This window comes from Hylobates moloch, unplaced genomic scaffold (genome assembly GCF_009828535.3).
Source record: "Hylobates moloch isolate HMO894 unplaced genomic scaffold, HMol_V3 SCAFFOLD_1, whole genome shotgun sequence".
Taxonomy (NCBI): Eukaryota; Metazoa; Chordata; class Mammalia; order Primates; family Hylobatidae; genus Hylobates; species Hylobates moloch.
The window spans coordinates 94,948,228-94,965,483 of record NW_026652276.1 but is presented as its reverse complement, the minus strand read 5'-3'; positions in this window follow the sequence as shown (position 1 = coordinate 94,965,483).

Below are 17,256 nucleotides of genomic sequence, written 5' to 3'. Positions count from 1 at the left end.
ACTGCATTACAGCCTGTGTGCCTGAGCAGAAACCCTCTGGTCTTAGTCCTAATCGTTAAGCTGAGTGCATAGAGATTGAGACAGCCTCACAGGGGCAAGATGAATCTCCTGACCTCCCTTCTCTGGGTCAAGGTCTTGGAGGGGAGGCATGGTGGCGAAGCAAAAGAGAAAGCCACCCCATGTTTTATTCATCACGGGAACTCTTGGTTGAATATGGCTTCTCCCAGTGGTCCCCAATCTCCATCCATATAGGGGCTGCAGCAGAGGGAAAATGTCATCCCCACTCAACCTGGTGCATTCATCCAAGTGGAGACATCAAATAATATTGGATAATACCTTTTAATTACGCATATTATTGTGCCTTCAGGGCTGAGTGAGATTCTCAGATCATTTGCTATGCTTCTCACGTTATTAGGCTGAGGCATCCCAGAGACATTAAACTATAAGAGTGTAATGATGGCGACACAATACACTAATGGGAGAGCTGGGCTTCAAATCCCCATCTCCATCCTCTTGACATCTCTGCCATGACTGCCTGGGCATCAGTAAGCTCAAAGGTCTCTCCCTGCCTCAGCCGTCCTAGGGAACTTTAGTCCCTGCAGAGCAATCTCTGGTCCCTAAAGTAGCAAATAAGACAATAGGCTCTTGAAATTGTAAACATATGTTTGACTCTTTCTTCTTATTGACTCCCCTTTCCTCTCCTCCCTCCCTATACACCTAATTTCAGCCATTTCAACTCTCTCCACTCGCTGATTCCACCCTGGGTTTCTCTGAAGTTTGATTATCTTGGGGTAACCTGCACCCCAGTTCTCCTGACCTAGGATTATCCTTGGAGGAAACCCTGTATGTCCCTCCATTCTCATAAGTTATAACCTTAGGCAGAGAGTTCTTGAATCATTTCTGACATGAGTATTTTTATTTTTTAATGTTAATTTTAATTCTTCCCATTATCTTTTGGAGACAGTGTCTCGCTCTGTTGCCCAGGCTGCAGTGCAGTGGCGCAATCATAGCTCACTGCAGCCTCAACTTCCTGGGCTCAAGTGATCCTTCCGTCTCAGCCTCCCGAGTAGCTGGGATTACAGGTGCGTATCACCATACCCACCTTGAAGTGGGTATTTTGTTTTTAAAGGAGAGCTGCTGCTGTTGTAGCTTCACATTTTTAATTCTAAATTTCTTCATGAGATCTGTGCTGCTGTGGATTCAAATGTAAGGAATGAGCACCTGAAGCAGAGAAGTATTATTAGTTACGGTTTTATTTACAAGCAACAGAAACTGAATGTGGTTAATTAAAGCAGAAAAGGAATTTGTGAAGAGGATTTTAGGGACCTCATGGAGTCCCCATGAGGTCTAAGAAGCAGGTCTGGAGGCTGCCTTTACCATTAAGATGTCCCCAAGTCACACTGGTGAAGATGCTGCAGCTGCCACCCTGGGGCTCTGAGAGAACTGCTTGCCTGGCCCCTCTATCCCAAATCCGGCAGTTGCGTCTACTGCTGGCTTCCGACACTGGACACAGCTGCTCTGCTGTGGCCACTCTTGGCTAGAAGAGAGCCGGGAGGTTCCTTTTCCTTTGCCTCACTGTCTCTGATTTTAAAACTAGTCTGTAGGAATGGACAGTCAGACTGAAACCTGAGCCATGAGCCTGCGCCCAGCTCTCTGGGAGGCTGGAAAGTGAGGAGCTGGCATTTTTCAGTCTGTCCTGGATGAGACAGAGGCAGCCCTGTCTGAAAAGGGGCAGAGTCCCCAAACACAGAAAGGAAGGAGGCGCAGGTGCATGCTGGCCAGAATTAACAATGTTCACAGCAAGAAGCTGTGATGTGACCACTTGAAGTTATGACAAAATAACTCTCTTCCTAAAATATAATTCTGGCCATGCCTTGTTCATACACTGAAACTTTCAGTGCATCCTGCTTAGTGGTAAAGCAAAGTTTGGTCATCGTCTTACTGCTCTGAGATTAGCACCGGCCCATCTTCCCAGGTTCAGACAAAACATTTCCTCTATGATGAAACTGCCTCTGATCTCTTGAGTTGAAATCAGGCACTCCTGCCCCTGCATTCCCACTTAAGATTCAGTGAAGCATTCATTCATTCATTTACTGAAGGAATTTTTAGCAAGAACCTGCCATGGGGCTATATCAGTGAGGAAAAAGTCCCTGTCCTTGTGGAGTGTACATTCTAGAAAAAAGAGATAATGGGCCAGGCATGGTGGCTCATGCCTGTAATCCCAGCACTTTGGGAGGCCAAGGCAGGAGGATCACAAGGTGAGGAGATTGAGACCATCCTGGTCAACATGGTGAAACCCTGTCTCTACTAAAAATACAAAAATTAGCTGGGCTTGGTGGCACATGCCTGTAATCCCAGCTACTTGGGAGGCTGAGGCAGGAGAATCGCTTGAACCAGGGAGTCAGAGGTTGAAGTGAGCCAAGATTGTGCCACTGTACTACAGCCTGGTGACAGAGCGACTCTGCCTCAAAAAATAAATAAATAAATAAATAAATAAATAAATAAATAAATAAAGATAACGGCAAACAAATCAACAAACATATATGTAAAATGTAGTATCAGATACCACTTCACAGTCAACAAGATGACTATACTTTAAAACACGGAAAATCACCAGTGTTGGCAAGGATGTGAAGACGTCAGAACCCTCACGCATTGCTGGTGGGAATGGAAAATGGTGTTACAGCCTCTGTGGGAAACAATTTGGCAGCTCCTCAACAAGTTAGACACAGAATTCCTGTGTGACCCAGTGATTCCACTACTTGTCTGTACCCAAAAGAAGTGGAAACAAATACTCAAACAGGCACACATGTATGCATATGTTTGTAGCAGCATCATTCACAACAGTCAACAGGTGGAAACCACTCCAATGTCTGTCAACGGATGAATGGATAAGCGATGTGGTGCATGCATCAGTGGAACATACAATGGAATATTAGTCAGTAATGAAAAGGAATGAAGTGCTGTGTTAGTTTTCTAGGACTGCCATAGTAAAGTACTGTAGATTGGGGGGTGGCTCATACTACAGAAATGTATTCTTTCACAATCTGGAGGCCAGAAGTTTGAAATCAAGGTGTTGGCAAGGTACATGTCTCCTGATGCCTCTCTCCTTGGCTTATAGACACCATCTTCTCCCTATGTCTTCATAGGGTCATCCCTCTGTGTGTGTCTGTGTCCCAGTCTTCTCTTCTTATAAGGACACCAGTCAGATTGGATTAGGGCCCACACCAATAACCTCATTTAACCTTAATTATCTCTTTACAGACCCTATATCCGAATGCAGTCATATTCTGAGATACTGGGGGCTAGGGCTTCAACATATGTATTTTGGGGGAACATAATTCAACCATAGCCGGTACTGATATATGCTACAATGTGAATGAAACTCAAAAGCATGATGCTAAGTGAGAGAAGCCAGACATCAAGGATCACATATTATATGATTCCTTTAATGCAAACTAGCCAGCATCGGTAAAGCCGTAGAGGCAGAAAATTGATTGGTGCTTACCCAGCGCAGAGAATTAAGATGGAATAGGGAATGGCTGTTTGACAGGTACATGGTGTCCTCTTGGGGTCATGAAAATGTTTTGGAACTAGATAGAGGTGAGAGTTTCACACTATTGTAGATATTCTAAATGTCGTTGAATTGTTCATTTTAAAATAGATAATTTTGTGTTACATGGATTTCACATTGATAAAAAAATCTATGTATGTATAATATCAGATATTTTTAAATGCTGGGGAGAAAAATTAAGCATGGGAAGTATATTAGGCTGTTCTTGCATTGCTATAAAGAAATACTTGAGACCAGGTATTTATGAAGAAAAGAAGTTGGCCAGGCACAGTGGCACACCCCTGTAATCCCAGCACTTTGGGAGGCCAAGGCAGGTGGATCACAAGGTCAAGAGATTGAGGCCATCCTGGCCAACATGGTGAAACCCTGTCTCTACTAAAAATACAAAAATTAGCTGGGTGTGGTGGTGCGTGCCTGTAGTCCCAGCTACTCAGGAGGCTGAGGCAGGAGAATCGCTTGAACCCGGGAGGCGGAGGTTGCAGTGAGCCAAGATTGTGCCACTGTACTCAGTCTGGGTGACAGAGCGAGACTCTGTCTCAAAAAAAAAAAAAAAAGGACATGAAATATGCTCAACATTAGTTAATAATTTATAAAGAAACAAAACCACAATGACATACTGCTACTCATCTGTTAGAATGGCTAAAATTAAAAAAAATTGTGACAATATCAATGGCTGAAGAGGACAGATAGCAATGCAACTGAAACTCTTGTAAATTGCTGATGGGAATATAAAATGGTATAACTGCTTTGGCAAACATTTTAGCAGTTTCTTAAAATGTGATACATACATTCACCATATGACACATTGACTTTTTTTTTTTTTTTTTTAGACCACGTCTCACTCTGTCTCACCCAAGCTGGAGTACAGTGGCGCCATCTCAGCTCACTGCAACCTCTGCCTCCCCAGTTCAAGTGATTCTCCTGCCTCAGCCTCCCAAGTAGCTGGGATTATAGGCACACACCACCACACCTGGCTAATTTTTGTATTTTTAGTAGAGACAGCATTTCACCATGTTGGCCAGGCTGGTCTCGAACTCCTGACCTCAAGTGATCCACCCACCTTGGTCTCCCAAAATGCTGGGATTACAGGTGATCCACTGTGCCTGGCCTCATTGATATTATTATAGGTGTTTGCCCAAGAGAAATGAAAACCTCTGGTTCACACGAAAATCTATATGTTTATAGCATCTGTATTCATAATCACCAAAAATTGGAAGATGATCTTCAACTGGGAAATATATATAATAGACTTGGTAGATACATACAAAAAATGTAAACTCAGGGACAAAAAAGGAATGAACTAATAAACATTAGTGTATAAGTCTTCAACAAAATACTAGCAAACTGAATTTAGCAGTATATTACAAGTATTATATACCATGAAGTAGTAGGATTTATTCCTAGACTGCAAGGATGGTTCAACCTATGAAAGTCCATCACATTAATAGAAAGAGTCCAAGGATGGTTCAACCTATGAAGTTGATCAGTGTAATACACTACATTAATAGGAATAATGCAGAAAAAGCATTTGACAAAATTCAACACCCCTTCATGATAAAATCACTCAACAACTAAAAACAGAAAGAAACTATCTCAATGTGATAAAAACCATGTGTGAAAATCACATAGTGAACAACATCCTCAATGGTGAAAGACTGAAAGCTTTTCCGCTAAGATCAGGAACAAGGTAAGGAAGTCAGTTTTTGCTACTTCTATCAGCATAGTACTGGAAGTTCTAACCAGAACAATTTGGAAAGATAAACAAAAAGCATCCAAATTGGAAGGAAGAAATAAAATTATCTCTGTTCACAGATAATATGATCTTATATGTAGAAAACTCTAAAGATTCCACACACAAAAATTGTTAGTTCTAATAAATGGGTTCAGAAAAATAGCAGGATATAAAGTCGACACAAAAAAACTAGTTGCATTTCTATATACTAACAATGAGCAATCTGAAAAGGAAATTACAAAAACAACTCCATTTATAACAGCATCAAAAAGAATAGAATATTTAGGAATTCACTTAACCAGGTAGGTAAAAGAATTGCACAAGAAAAACTTAAAAAATTGCTGAAATAAATTAAAAATATAAATAAATGAAAACACATTCCATGTTCATGGATTGGAAGACTTAATATTGTTAAAATGTCAATGCCACCCAAAGTGATCTATGGATTGATTCAACGCAATTTCTATCAAAATCCCGATGATATTTTTTCAGAAATAGAAAAACTCATCCTAAACTTAATATGCAATCTCAAGGGACCCTGAGTAACCAAAACAATCCTGAAAAAGAACAAATTTGGCAGACTCACATTTCCTAATTTAAAACTTAGTACAAAGCTATAGTAATCAGAATAGTATGGTATTAGTGTAAAGACAGGCATACAGACCAATTGAAACAGAACAGAGACTGCAGAAATAAACACTCACATATATGGTCAAATGATTTTTGACAAGGATGCCAAGACCATTCAATGGGAAAAAAATATAATCTTTTCAATAAATGGTGCTGGGGAAAACAGATGTCCACACACAAAAGAATGAAGTTAGACCCTCACCTAACATCATCTACAAAAATTAACTCAAAATGAATCTAAATGTAAGACCCAAAACTGTAAAACTCTTAGAAGAAAACATCAGACAGAAGCTTCATCACATTGCATTTAGCAATGATTTCTTGGCTATGACACCAAAAGTGCAGGCAACAAAAGAAAAAATAGACAAATTAGACTTCATAAAACTTTTAAAATTTCATTCATCAAGAGACACCAACAGCAGAGTATAAAAGCAACCCACGGAATGGAATAAAATATTTGCAAATTGTATATCTGATAATGGGTTACTATTCAGAAAAATAAAAACTCCTAAAACTCAACAGCAATAAAACAAACAACTGGATTTTAACAGTGGACAAAGATTTACAAGCTTTATGAAGAAGATTGTAAGAGAAATTTATCCTTGCTGAGATAGGCAAAGAGATCAGTATAGGATCTTATGTAGAAAATTCAGGTGAAGAAAGAAGTATTTTAGGAAATTTAATCAGTAAGGATGCTTTAGAGGTGAAAAAACTGAGGTCAGAGAGACTTGAAGACTTGTAGACTTGTAGTAATAGTATTAAAACTGTAGAGTAAGGGACAAATCTGAAAACATTTCAAAGGGAGGAAATAATTAAATGACACACTGGATATAAAGAGAGAATGGCCAGGTGCAGTGGCTCACGTCTGTAATCCCAGCACTTTGAGAGGCCGAGGTGGGCGGATCACCTGAGGTCGGGAGTTCGAGACCAGCCTGGCCAATGTGGTGAAACCCTGTCTCTACTCAAAATACAAAAATTAGCCGGGCATGGTGGCACGTGCCTGAAATCCCAGCTACTCGGGAGGCTGAGGCTGGAGAATTGCTTGAACCCGGGAGGCAGAGGTTGCAGCGAGCCGAGATGGCACCACTGCACTCCAGGCTGGGTAACAGAGCAAGACTCTGTCTCAAAGAAGAAAAAAAAAAAAGAATCAAATCAGAGGTAATTCCAAGTTTCTTGAAAAATGACAAAATATGATGTCACTGACAAATAATTTAGGAATAAGAGTCCTTTGGTAAATAACCATTTCTAAGCCACTTATAAGAAGTACATTTCTTTTTTCATAGCACCCTATATTCTAAAACTTAGTTTCCTTCTTTCCCTGCTGCAATTCTACTTTATTTTGTAAAATAAAGCCCACCTGGTATATTGAAAACAACTCAGGCTTTGGAACAAGACAGTGCTGGCCTATCTCTACTTAGCAAAGTTTTTTTGGGAAAATTACTTACTTTGCCCAATCCCCAGGGATAATGCTTTTAAACTTTCAGATGATTATGACGATTCAATGAAATATGTAAAATGTTTCACATATAATAGGTGCTTCTTAATGTTGACTCCCTTCCTCTAAGCATATATATATATATATATATACATATATATATATATATTTTTTTTGAGATAGAGTCTTGCTCTGTCGCCTAGGCTGGACTGCAGTGGTGCAATCTTGGCTCACTGCAAACTCCGCCTCCTAGGTTCACGCTATTCTCCTGCCTCAACCTCCTGAGTAGCTGGGACTACAGGCACCTGCCACCACGCCCGGCTAATTTTTTGTATTTTTAGTAAAGACAGGGTGTCACCCTATTAGCCAGGATGGTCTCGATCTCCTGACCTTGTGATCCACCCACCTCGGCCTCCCAAAGTGCTGGGATTACAGGTGTGAGCCACCGCGCCTGACCTAAGCATATGTATTTTTTAAACGTAGTGTAACTAAAAGAGAGAAATCCATCTGTGGGTGCTCTAGTTATATCAAGGATTTTTACTGAGATTTGTAGTTGTCGGTTTTTTATTTTAAAAAATATTTATCAAGATTTCTTCTGAAAATAGCACCCTCTTGAAAATCATAAAGATATGGATCTCCTTTATATTTATGTAAAGTGCTTCGTCATCACTGTTTTAATTTTGTCACTGCATTCTTAAATCTTCACAAAGAACTCTTCGGTTCTTCAGGCTGACTTGACTTCATTATTATTATTATTTTAGATAGAGTCTTGCTCTGTCACCCAGGCTGGAGTGCAGTGGTGCAAACTTGGCTCACTGCAACCTTCACCTCCTGGGTTCAAGCGATTCTCCTGCCTCAGCCTTCCGAGTAGCTAGGATTACAGGTGCCCAACACCATGCCCAGCTAATTTTTGTATTTTTCATAGAGTCGAGGTTTCACCATGTTGGCTAAGCTGGTCTTGAACTCCTGATCTCAAGTGATCTGCCTGCCTTGGCCTTCCAAAGTGCTAGTATTACAGGTGTGAGCCACTGTGCAAGGCTTGACTTCATTTTTTTTTATTGTATTAAATTCTAATTCTTAAATAGGTCATGTAAGTATTTGGTGAAAGAGATGTATAGTAAAAACTGAGTCTGGCCAGGAGCGGTGGCTCATGCCTGTAATCCCAGCACTTTGGGAGGCCGAGGCGGGTGGATCACCTGAGGTCAGGAGTTTGACAACAGCCTGGCCAACATGGTGAAACCCCATCTCTACTACAAACACAAAAAATTAGCCAGGCATGGTGGCGGGTGCCTGTAATCCCAGCTACTTGGGAGGCTGAGGCAGGAGAATCGCTTAAACCCGGGAGGTGGAGATTGCAGTGAGCCAAGGTTGTGCCATTGCACTCCAGCCTGGGCAACAAGGGTGAAACTCCATCTCAAAAAAAAAAAAAAAGGGAAGGACATTCTGATGCCTGCTACAGCACGGGTCAACCTTGAGGATGTTCGGCTCAGGGAGATAAGACGAACACTGTGTGATTCCACTTATAAGAGGCACTTAGCGTAGTGAAAACTACAGAGACAGAAGGTAGACTGGTCATTGCCAGAGGCTGTGGGGAGAGTCGAATGGGCTGTTGTTGGTTAATGGGCGCAGAGTTTCAGTTTTACAAGATGAAAAGAATTCTGAAGGTGGATGGTGGTGATGGTTACACAGCATCGTGAATGTGTCTAGTACCACTGAATGGTACATTTAAAAAGGTTAAGATGGTAAATTTTATGTTTTGTGTTTATTTTACCACAATAAAACAACTGGAAAAAAGGAATGAATTATAGATACGTGCAATAACATGGGTAGATTTCTTTTCATTATACTTTAAGTTCTAGGGCACATGTGCACAATGTGCAGGTTTGTTACATAGGTATACATGTGCCATGTTGGTTTGCTGCACCAAACATGGGTAGATTTCAAATGCACTGTGGAGAGTGGAAAAGTTCCAGTTCAAAAGGCACCACACTGAATCCCAGCAACTGAGGAGGCTGAGGCTGGAGGATCACTTGAGGCCAGGAATACAAGACCAGTCAGGGCAGCATAGCAAGACCCCACCTCTACAAAAAAGTTAAGCTGGTGTGGTGGTGTGCACCTCTGATCTCAGGTACACAGGAGGCTGAGGCAAGAGGATCACTCAAGCCCAGGAATTTGAGGTTACAGTGAGCTATGATTATGCCACTGCACTGCAGCCTAGGTGACAGAGCAAGAACTCATCTCTTAACAAAACAAAACAAAACAAATTATTATAACAGAAGTGTGAGCATTGAGATTTCTCAGAGTCACATTTCTGCCACAGCCTTTAGGACACAGCCTCTAACCAATAAACAAAACATTCCAGAATTCTAAGTAAGTAAAAGATTCATGAGGCCAGTTACCTCAAGGCCCGAGACGAAAATCCTATAGGACAGCCAGCAGGCCTTCACAGGTACCTAGCAGGTCTTGTTCACATGTGATTTTACTAAGCTTGGAGACGTTGTTTCCCAGCAGACAGTAAATGAAAAGAGTGAGAGTCTCTTTCTCAAAAGAAAAAGAAAGTGAGGCTGAGCATGGTGGCACACATCTGCAGTCCCAGCTACTTGGGAGGCTAATGGGGCGATCTCTTGAGCCCAGGAGTTTGAGGCTGCAGTGAGCTATGCCCATGCCACTACGCTCCAGCCTGGGCGACAGAGTGAGACCCTGTCTCTAAAAAAATAAAAAATGAAAAAGCAAGAGAGGGCATAGAAAAAATACAAACAAAACAAAAGGCTGCATACTACATGATTCCATTTATATGACATTCTCAGAAGGGCAAAATCATAGGGACAGACAGTACATCAGTGTTTTCTGGGAGCTTAGGAGCTGGGGCAAGGACTGGCTACAGGGGAACACAAGGGAATTATTTGAAGTAATGGTTGATGGTAGTGGTGGTCACACAACTACATGCCTTTGTCAAACTCATAGAACTGTACACTGAGAGGTAAAATTTTATCATATGCACATTATACCTCCCCCAAATGACCTTTTAAAAAGTGAAAGAAAATGGAAGAAAATGTTCTGAAGGAGTGGGTGGAAAAGAAAGCCTTGGAAAATATTTAGAAGAGAATATTTAGAAGTCTGAGGCCGGGCGCGGTGGCTCATGCCTGTAATCCCAGCACTTTGGGAGGCCGAAGTGGGCAGATCACGAGGTCAGGAGATTGAGATCATCCTGGCTAACGTGGTGAAACCCCGTCTCCACTAAAAATACAAAAATTAGCCGGGCGTGGTGGCGGGCGCCTGTAGTCCCAGCTACTCGGGAGGCTGAGGCAGGAGAAGGGTGTGAACCCGGGAGGCGGAGCTTCCAGAGAGCCGAGATCGCGCCACTGCACTCAGTCTGGGTGACAGAGCGAGACTCTGTCTCAAAAAAAAAAAAAGTCTGAAATAAAAATTATTCTGCAACAGGAAACGAGGTTGGCCGTTTCTTCTCTGCCTTCAACACTGTGGAATTCTTATAAATATCTTCCCCCTCACATTTCATGATGGATGTATTCAAACATAGTTTAATGAATTGTATGGTCAACAGCTATATAGCACCACCTAGACCTTACAATGAACATTTGGCCGTATTGGTTCCATTGTGTTTCTCTCTCAACCCATCCATCAATCTTTCTGATTTTTGATGCATTTCAAAGCAAGTGGCAATCTAGGTGCACTTCACCCCTGAACACTTCAGCAGGCATCTCATGAGCTAAAGCTCGTGTTTGTTTATGCTTATTTTTAGGTGAAATTTACATATAACGAAATGCACATCTCATGTGTGACTTGATGTGTTGACAAGAGCAAACACCTTGTAACCAAACCAACAACACAACAGAGAATTTCCTATCACCCGAGATTATTCTCTCCTGCCCCTCCTTAATAAATCCCTGCCCTGCCCGCCTGCTCGGCAGAAGCAATCATGAATCTGCTGTCACTATAGATTTATTTTGTCTGTTCTGGAATTTCATATCAACGGAATAAAAGAGTACGTTGTGCTGTGTGTGTGTCCGGCTTCTTCCACTCAGCAAAGCGCGTGTGAGGTTCATCCTTGCTGGTGCATGCATTGGTCGTGAGCCTGTGATTTCAATTCAATGTCACAGGATAAGTGAGGCACGGAGGATCACAGACAGGCTGTGAAATTCTTTGCTTTCGTTTGAACAAATGAAAAGTTTGTTCTGATCACTGAGATTGACTGAGAAAGAAGGAATGGGGTTGAGAGGAGCCCAGAAAACGGATCCATTTAACCCTCCAAACCTACCACCATCAGAGCCTCTTTCGTCTCTTTTTATATACGGGTGCTTTGGGTGAGGTTTTGTTTGAGGACCGAAGAAAAAGAAAAGTTTCTTCTACTAAACAACATTTAAGAAACGTGGACTGGGAATGGGTCAGGTGCACTCATGAGTGGTTGTTTTCTGAATGGAGCACACACTCCAACTAGAAATCATCTCATAGTCAAGAGTTTTTAGTTTTTTAGGAAGTCAATGAGGCCAGGTGTGGTGGCTCATGCCTGTAATCTCAGCACTTTGAGAGGCTGAGGTGGGCGGATCACGAGATCAGAAGCTCGAGACCATCCTGGCCAACGTAGTGAAATCCCGTCTGTATTAAAAATACAAAAATTAGCCAGACGTGGTGGCATGCTCCTGTAGACCCAGCTACTTGGGAGGCTGAGGCAGGAGAATCACTTGAACCCTGGAGGCAGAGGTTGCAGTGAGCTGAGATCACGCCACTGCACTCAAGCCTGGTAACAGAGCAAGACTCTGTCTCATAAAAAAGAAAAAGAAAGTCAACAAATAAACATTTTGCTGCCCATTGTGGTCAAAGAAGTGTGTTAAAAATCCTGAAGCTTCTGCAGACCTCAAGAAAAGACACTACCTGCAGTGATTCATGGTCTAATTGGCAAGATGGGTTAAAGACACTCGTCAAGAGTCCTTGCCATTAGTTCCAGGTAAGTTTGATGCAGTCCTTCTGGTGAGCTTATGCCTCACAGAATACCCAGAAAGCCTGATAAGCCCTTCTTGAGCTCTATGAAATAGGAAAGGGGAAAGGATTAGAGCTGGAAGGCATGTGCAATATGTTTACTGCGGGATTGCAAAGGAAATATTATTTGGTTCCTCCACAGTTGGGGTTTTCTGAGCCAGTTTTACTCAAATTTGGGGTCCTGGACTAAGAACAAGCTTTGCAAGTTAATTGGCAACTGCATAGACAGTGAGACAAGTCCAGAGAGATTTACTTAACTCTCTGCAGAGGGGAGGACATAACCCCGGACCCTGGAGACACCTGGTTTCTCTGGCCCCTGGAGAGGCTGATTTACTTAGCAAAGAGGTGAAGTAAGGACTCAGGCTCACTCCTTTTCCAAGGATCCCTTCAAGGGCCACTAAGCTAACGACACTATTTCAGGTTTTTGTTATGTTCACACTTCCAGATGCAAACTTATGTTAAAAATATAAAATATAGGGCATAGGTTAAAGCAATAGGAAACAGCAGCTTACTTAAGAGAGAAACTTATTTCCCCCTTGGAACAGCTCCTAACAACCCTGGGGTTCTCAGTCCAGGGAGTTAGGGATGCTCCACACTCCAAGAAGTCACTCGGGGATCCAGGTTCTTTCCACATTGTTGCTCCTTCATCACCTAGATTCCTGTCCAAACCCAGCATGCTAGGAGCTGCATCATGACTGCATCTGCATTCCAGATGAATGAAGAAAAAAGGCCAGAGTCCAAAACACATGGTTTTCCTGTCAATCACAAACTGTGCACTTACCCTCTGCTTACATCCCATTGGCCCCAAACGGTCCTATGACCACATCCGGCTGAAAGAGAGGCTGGGAGATGTAGTTTCCAGGTGGTTGACCAAGAACCCAGTGAAAACTCCATAAATATGGAAAAAAAAAAAAGGAAAAAAAGAATTTGGGAAGACATCCAGCAACAATCTTGTGAATGAGCCCCTGGTGGGAAGCTGTTGAGAATGGTGGAAGGAAGTGCATTGGTGCTGTCTTCACAACCCCAAGGATTTTTCTTCTCTCCTGCCACAGAGTTAGGCTACTCTTGGTAAATATGGCTTCTCTCTCTGCAGCTCTCTGCACCTCTGAACAAAGCCAGGTCCGCAAGAGCTTCTCTCACGCCTCTCTCCCCAGTGTCCATGCTAGCTGGTGTTGTAGGCAGCAGGTTCAGCTGTTGAGCTTCAAGGTGAACCCCTCACTTTTGGGAGGTGCCTTGAGTTGGTGCACTCCTCATCCGCAGCTGGCCTCCCCCTACTTCTTTGCTTCCTCTCCCCTTTGGCAGTTCTGCTCCATCCCAGCTGTTTGCTAAGTCTGGACATGCACTTTGAAGTCTGTGGACTCTATCTATGTCTTTTCTGGTTTACTTGAAAATGGAGTTTATTCGGTTTTTAAATTCTCCTTGCTCCTTATGTATGATTTCCAGGAGGAGATGTAGAAAAATGTTCTTATGCAGCCATGCTCATTCCAAAAGCCAGTGGAATAGTTTAACGAGTCACTTTATTCTGGTTAGAAGGAGCCAAGGACTTGCCCTCTTGGGATGCTGTGGTAAAAGGAATTTCTCTGTAGGGCAAAGAGACTGCAGCAAGTACCAGTTTAGGCCAGTGACAGAAAATCAGCTTGATTAACGACAACAAGGTCAGGCGAGGAGGAGGGAATGCATCTGGTTTAGGGGCGGAAGCAACGTCTTATTGTCTGGCATCCCAGAACAACCCTGGTGATATTGCCCCGGGCAAAATGTGAGCCAGTTTTCTATGACTGAAACTGGCTGAGACGTAACTTGGAGGCAGGTAATGATCCTACAAAAAAAAGTAGAGACTCCAAGAAATGAATGTGTAAGAGCCATGAAGTAAATGCAAAGAGAGCCTCCCAGGGCACTCGCATTCCCTACCACGCATAGCAACCATGGGTCACAAATGAAGGCGGAGCGGAGGCCAGACAGTGCTTCGAGGGCCATAACTCTGACTCCGGCTGGTGTCTCCAGTCTGAAAAAGACAGAGAAACTGCAGCTCACATTTGAGCTGATTATGACTTGCAGCACATTTTTTTCTAGAATGTCCACTTTAGTGCTTTTTGTTTTTTTTCCTTCTGAAAGCGGATTGCTGGACTCTGACCCAGAGATTTGAATATTTCTTGGTTCTCATGATGTAACCCACCACCAGGCTAATGATAGGCATTGTACAATGTATTTAGGTAGGGGAAGCAGCCCAGCTTTTTGGTAAGAATTCCTTTTTTTCAGGACATGATGAGCCAGACACGCTGCTAGGTGAGGATACGGTGTTGTTCCGTTATACAGATAATATAACTGAGGCACACAGGGCTCAAGTGGCAAGTTCAAAGTCACTAAGCTTTTACACTAGTTTAGTGGCTAGGGTGGATACTGCTAACTAGGTCCCTAAAACTCATCACCTCCCTCTTCCTAGTTAAGAGCTGCAATGCACTCAGCCGCAAGTGATGACTTATGATTGTCTAAGACAATCATGACAAAGCTGTTTCTCAATTCCCCAGACTCTGTGGCAGCTAGGGGAAGTCACGTGGTCCAGTTCTGACCCATGAGGCCTAAGGAAAGAACTGCTACAGGGAGCTCTGGAAAAGTTATTGGTGTTTTTGTGTGTTTTTGTAAAAAAGAAAGGAAGAAAGAAAGGAAAGACGTGGCTAGCACTGTTCCTCATCCTTCCTCCTTTCTCACTGCCTGGTAGCAGATGTGATATCTGGTGCTGGTGCAACCATCTTGTAACCATGAGGCAAAAAAAGGAAGGAAGGGAAGAAAGAAAGAAAGAAAGAAGAGAGAAAGGAAGGAAGGAAGGAAGAAGGGAAAAAGGAAGGAAGGAAGGGAAGGGAAGGAGGGAGGGAGGAAGGAAGGGAGGGAGGAAGGGAAGGGAAGGAGCGAGGGAGGGAGGGAAGGAGGAAGGAAGGAAGGAAGGAAAGAAAGAAAGAAGGAAGGAAGAAAACTCAAAGTGAGCACAGCCTGTTTCTCTAATGACATTATTAAAGAAGCTGAAACAATGTCAGCAACTACCTATCTGCAGATTTCTGTGAGAAAAATAACACACTATATTTTAAACCCATATTATTCAAATTTTCTCTGAATTACAGCCAAATGCATGCCCAATAAAATGGCCGAGCAGAGATAGAATGCTTTCAGAGCTGTTTGACTACAAAGTCCCTGTAGTAGCCACTCTACAACCATGGTAGCTCCTTGGCAAAAGATTCTCAGGCAAATTCCTCAAATCCAAGGGAACACGGCAAAAATGTCATGAAACAAGGTCAGGCTTAAGGGGCAAAAAGTGAGACCTTGAGTCTCATGTTGCTGGGCCGGAGTCACCTAAGTCCTTTCTGCCCAAGGTTGCTCTTGCTCCTAAAGACTGGGTGGAGGCTGGGCCTGCACATGTGTGTGGTTTGAAGTGTATGGAAAGGTGTGGTTACGTGCACGGCGCAAATATGGTGAGACTGGGAACCAGTAGGACCGAATCTCCCCCAGTGGCTTGCCTTATTATAAGGGAGTGCTTAGTTCCTTGTTTGTTTGCATGCCCAGGCTAGAGTGCAGTAGTGTGATCATAGCTCACTGCAGCCTCTACCTCCTGGGCTCAAGCGATCCTCCTGCCTCAGCCTCCAGAGTAGCTGGAACTACAGGTGTGTGCCACCATGTCTGGCTGATTTTCCAATTTTTTGTAGAGATGGGGGTCTCACTATGTTCCCCAGGCAGGTCTTGAACTCCTAGGCTTAAGCAATACTCCCGCCTCGGCCTCCCAAAGTGCTGGGATTACAGGCATGAGCCACCCACTGGGCCTGGCCATGTTTAGTTTCTCAATTCCAGTCTTCCCTGAGTGTATTACCCTGATGTAAATACTGTGCAAGTCACCACCAGGTCCTTTAAACCACTAGGAAATCATTCTCATTTTCCTGTGGAGAGCCACTGTTCCAGTGTCTGCAAAGCAAATTACCCCAAACTTAGATGTAGAACAACAGTCATTTTATTTTGCTCATGATTTTGTGGGTCGATAATGTAGGAATGGCCCGGCGCTGGGGCTCATGCCTGTAATTCCAGAGCTTTGGGAGGCCAAGGTGGGAGGGTCTCTTGAACCCAGGAGTTCGAGACCAGCCTGGGCAACAGTGAGACCTTGTGATAGTTAATACTGAGTGTCAACCTGATTGGATTGAAGGATGCAAAGGATTGTTCCTGGATGTGTCTGTGAGGGTGTTGTCAAAGGAGATTAACATTTGAGTCCGCAGGCTGGGAGAGGCAGCTTCACCCTCAGTCTGGGTGGGCACCATCTAATCAGCTGCCAGCTCAGCTGAGATAAAAGCAGGTGGAGGAATGTGGAAGGACTAGACTGGCTGAGTCTTCTGGCCTCCATCTTTCTCCTGTGCTGGAGGCTTCCTGACTTCGAGCATCAGACTCCAAGTTCTTTAGCTTTGGGACTTTTGGACCTTCGACCACAGACTGAAGGCTGCACTGTTGGCTGCCCTACTTTTGAGGTTTTGGGACTTAGATTGGCTTCCTTGCTCCTTGGCTTGCAGACGGCCTATTGTGGGACCTCTCCTTGTGACTGTGTGAGTCAATACTCCTTAATCAACTCCCCTTCATATATACATCTATCCTATTAGTCCTGTCCCTCTAGAGAACTCTGATACACACCTTGTCTCAAAAAAAAACAAAACAAAAACAAACATTATACATATACATATAATTAGTTCTGTCCCTCTAGAGAACCGTGACTAATACAGACCTTGTCAAAAAAAAAAAAAAAAAAAAGGCCGGGCATGGTGGCTCATGCCTGTAATCCCAGCACTTTGGGAGGCCGAGGCGGGTGGATCACCTGAGGTCAGGAGTTTGAGACCAGCCTGGCCAACATGGTGAAACCCCGTATCT